Here is a 4332-nt window from a genome sequence, read left to right as displayed (position 1 = left end):
CAATGTCATGCAAACCATTCTCATTGTATATATATATAAAAGGGTTATCTGTCTATGCCATATATATATATATACATATATATATGTATATATATATATAATCTTTCTATCTATGCCAGAGACAGCATATGTATATTACACAGATGGCTGAAATAGAAATAGTTTACCATAACTGCACCTTTGATGCCTCATTTATTACCTCCAAGCCCATATAAAATTGGTCTAGGCTAGTCCATAGACCAAACTTGCTGTTCTAAACTGCCTGCCACAAATTATCATGAATTCCTAATAGTTAGGGCTTTTTTTCCAAAAACAAAAACGAACACACACACACACACACAAAACAACAAACAACAAGTCAATAGGTCCCTACTGGTGGCCAATGGAGATAAAATCCCTTCACACTTTAAGAGTAGAAACTCAGACAAAAAATCCAACCTGTCAGTAAGTTGGAGAATTGAATGCTTAAAGAAAGACTCTGCTCTTTCTCTCTACTCTAAGTGGAAAATGGGACAACAGGCTTATCTCCTTGAACACACAGACAAAAATCTATTTTTAGAATGGCAGAAGATCCCTGGATAACATGAGAGAGTAGTACTCTCTTCCTGCCTTAAGTTGTCCGTCCAGCTCTGGACACTTACTTACCAAGCCCAAGTCCCCATTGGTGCTTCATCAATCTCCATGACATTCCCACAATAAACAGTTTACAAATGTGCCAGGAATCACTATCAAATTTGCTTGTATATACCACTTACAGCATCCACACTTTTTTTTACTTCTTGAAAATTGGAATGGTATATGCTCAGGTTTAGTCTTTTTTATATTTGCAATCTTAAACATATCACTAAGAGTGGTTAGCGATCTCACTGCAAGGTAAGGGCATCAGGCTGAAATAAAATTGAAATTGCTCATAGACAAATTTTGAAGACAAAGGGATGATATTTTGTGGATTCTGAGAAAAAATGTATATCTTAATTTTTTAATCAGTTTCCAAGAAAAAAAATACTAAACGGCTGTTGACTGAATTGAGCCACAGTAAATATAATTCCATCGATAGTATGAAATTATTTTTTAAATTAAAATATAGGAATCACTTGTCTCCTGTCTTCATTAGAATATACCAAGACTGAAAAGTTGGGTTTCCCACTTGCCAATTATTGTTCTAGAAATGGGTTCCTAAAGGGTTGTACAGTGATATCCCCGGGAAACAGATTCAAACAGAGATTTGAATGCAACAAGTTTATTAGGGAGGGCTCTGAACATCAACATCTGTGTGAGAGTAAAGGAAGCAGAACTGGGGAAAGGGAATAGATGAAATGTGACACAGCCGCAGCAAAAACCTCAAACCGTCTCACAGATGAGAGCCCAACACTCCCAGCAGCTGGAGTAATGAATGTGGGTCCTCAAGGGAAGCAATCAGGGTGGTATACAACAGCCTCCACTAGATACAACCTCAAACGGAAGAAAGTGTGACACCAGCCATCAAACCTTTAACATTTTTAACTCGATTAAAAGAACTACTAAGAAAAAGAGTTTTTATAATAGTTTTATGACTATCCTCACAGAAATGAACTGGCTTTATCATTTCTAGAAATCTGGACACAAAGGCAAATATATCTTTTATCTCTTGTCAGACTTGACATGCAAGTGTTTTTTTACAAAGTGAGACATGTTCACTTGGAGGATTTGTTAACTTCCATGGACTTGTCCTAACCTCAGTACCCAAAAAACTTTATGACACTCTCACAAGCCTTTTCAGGGTTACCACTTGGTATCAGCTGGGTTCTAGAGACTGCACGAGATGTGTTTGAAAGTCAGACCTTGCTGATCCTTGAAATAGAAGGCCAGAGAAAATGGAAGAATGAGGGAGAGAGGGTTTTTCCTTATACCAAAGCATATACTTTCACCCTCTATTTGCCCACACATAAAATTATTTTTTCAACTCAGATTTTAAGCTGGAGTATCTAAGAAATTTTTGAAGATTTACCTCTTCAGGCTTAGGAGCTTATTCTAAAAAAAATTTTTTTTAAGTCAAGTTTCATAAATTGTAGTTAAAGTGCTTACATGTATAAAATACTATTACAAAGACTTTAGCTCTATCTTGCAAAAGAAGCTATGTTTTTGCTTAGCTCTTTCCAACCACCATTCTCTTTCACTCTGATGTAGGAAGTATAAAAAGCATTGGACTTTCCAGCATGTTCAACTTTACAATTTGAGTTTTCTCACCTAGGCATGTCTGGACTATGCATAACTCACTTTTGAATTTTCAGTAGCTGATGCTATTTTGCTTTCCTATATTTGCACTACTCATGCTAAGTAATGGTTAGTTAGGGCTGTTCTAGTCACTTGGAACATGAGAAAGCCATCTTTTGATGATTCTTCAGGCTGTGATGAACTATTAGCAAGTAGCTAAAACAGATTACAAGCGATTTCAGTGTCCACAGAAGTGATATGCATGCATGTCCCCTCACTTAATTGTTAAAATGTTTGCACAAACTACTACTATATCCTTAATAGCACAAAAAGGACAAATAGCACAAATAGCACCCAAAAAAAGCACAAATAGAAACTATCTTTCTAAGATAGTTTCTAAACCTTTTGTTTAGTAGCTCTTAAAAGTGCTCTATTTTGTGTCTTAATGGAGTTGTATAAACTCAACATATTCCCAGGCTGTGTATAGCTATGTGCATGTGTGTGAAAGAAAACACCAATATGAATGACTCAGGCATGTAAATATTTCTCCTACATTCTTAACTGTCTGTTAAACCATTTTTATCTTTTCTGAGGGAAGGCACAGACAACCATGACTAGCTCTAATGGAAGTCTCCAATTTTAGTACCCAATTAAATTTAGTCTATTTTTCTTGATCCCATATTTAAAGGCATCAAAACAGCATTAAAATTAATAACTATATAAAATCAAGTAAAAGGCTTTAATAACCTCTCCTCATTAAGAGGAGAGGGATTTTTGCCCCATGGCTCTGCACAAAGCATCCTTGACCTCCCTTTTCCTCAGGCTGTACACAATGGGGTTCAACAGGAGCATGATGACAGTGTAGGTCACTGAGATGAGTATCTCATGCCCTAGAAAACTCTAGGACTTATGCTTGAAATAGATGATGGAGGCACTGCCATCCATCATCTACTGTGGATGATGACTACTGTGAGGTGGGAGTCTAGGTGGCAAAGGCCTTCTTCCAACCCTCAGCTGAAGCAATCTTTTCTTTTTAAGGTTTTAAAATTAAAAAAAAAAATGTTCATTAAACATTTTTTATTGCTGTTCAATTACAGTTGTCTGCATTTTCTCCCCACCCCTCCACCCCATCCCAGCCAAACCCACCTCCCTCCCCCGCCTCCACCATCCCCCTTGGTTTTGTCCACATGTCCTTTATAGTAGTTCCTGAAAACCCCTCTTAAGGGTAGTAGAGATGAAGAAGACATAGGAGATAAAGACCAGATTCATAAGCAGAACAAGAGCACAGATGCTGACAACAAAGTTGATGATTTCATTGACCATGGTGTCTGTGCAGACCAGCTTCAACAGGGGTCTCACATCACAGAAGAAGTGAGAGATGATAAACACATCACAGAAAGGGAGGCAAAACACAGGTGTTACTTGGACAGTGGCCATGCCCACACCAATTCCCAGTGACCCAGATACAAACTGCACACAGGCTCTTTACCAAGGATGACTGAATACTGTAGGGGGTTGCAGATTGCCCCATAGTGATCATATCCCATGGCTGTGAGCAGGAAGCAGTTGTTGATACTAAGGTGAGATAAAAGAAGAGCTGAGTGGCACATCCTTGGATAGCAATGGGCTGATGACACAGCAGTCCAGAAAGCATGTGGGGAATGATGGCCACAGTATAACAGGCCATAGAGATGGAGTTCATGCTCATGAAAAAGTTCATGGGAGTGTAGAGATGATAGTCCAAGCGAGTAATAGTAACAACAATGACATTGCCAGACAGAGTTAGCAGATACAAAGTTAGAAAGGCAACAAAGAAGATAAGCCTGTGCTGCCACCCAAAGCTGGAGAAACATTTAAAGAGAAACTCAGTCATAGCAGTGGAGTTTGGTTTTTGCATTGAGAAAGGTCTTGGTCTGAAAGAGCAAGGCAAAGAAAAGAAAGGTGTGATGAGTGGAACTACGAAAGAGAGTAGCCTTTACCAAGGCCTCCAGTAAAGGGCCATCCATCTGTGGAGCAATGCCCCAGACCTTAAGGCCCATCACTGTCAAGCTGTTGGATAATTGCTTAGTCATCACCTATATCCATCATCTTCTTTAGTACTACAGACATGTTACCTAGGACCCTAGGATTGAGGTCAGA

The 4332-nt window shown here is 38.6% G+C and overlaps 1 pseudogene; it reads right to left on the bottom strand.

The window, feature by feature from the left end:
• Positions 1-2949: 2949 nt before the first annotated feature.
• On the bottom strand, positions 2950-4090 carry LOC112316144 (olfactory receptor 10J3-like; annotated as a pseudogene).
• Positions 4091-4332: the final 242 nt, after the last annotated feature.

This window comes from Desmodus rotundus, chromosome 12 (assembly GCF_022682495.2).
Source record: "Desmodus rotundus isolate HL8 chromosome 12, HLdesRot8A.1, whole genome shotgun sequence".
In the NCBI taxonomy this organism is placed as follows: Eukaryota; Metazoa; Chordata; class Mammalia; order Chiroptera; family Phyllostomidae; genus Desmodus; species Desmodus rotundus.
The sequence above is the reverse complement of the archived record's forward strand: the minus strand, read 5'-3'. Positions and strand labels throughout refer to the sequence as shown.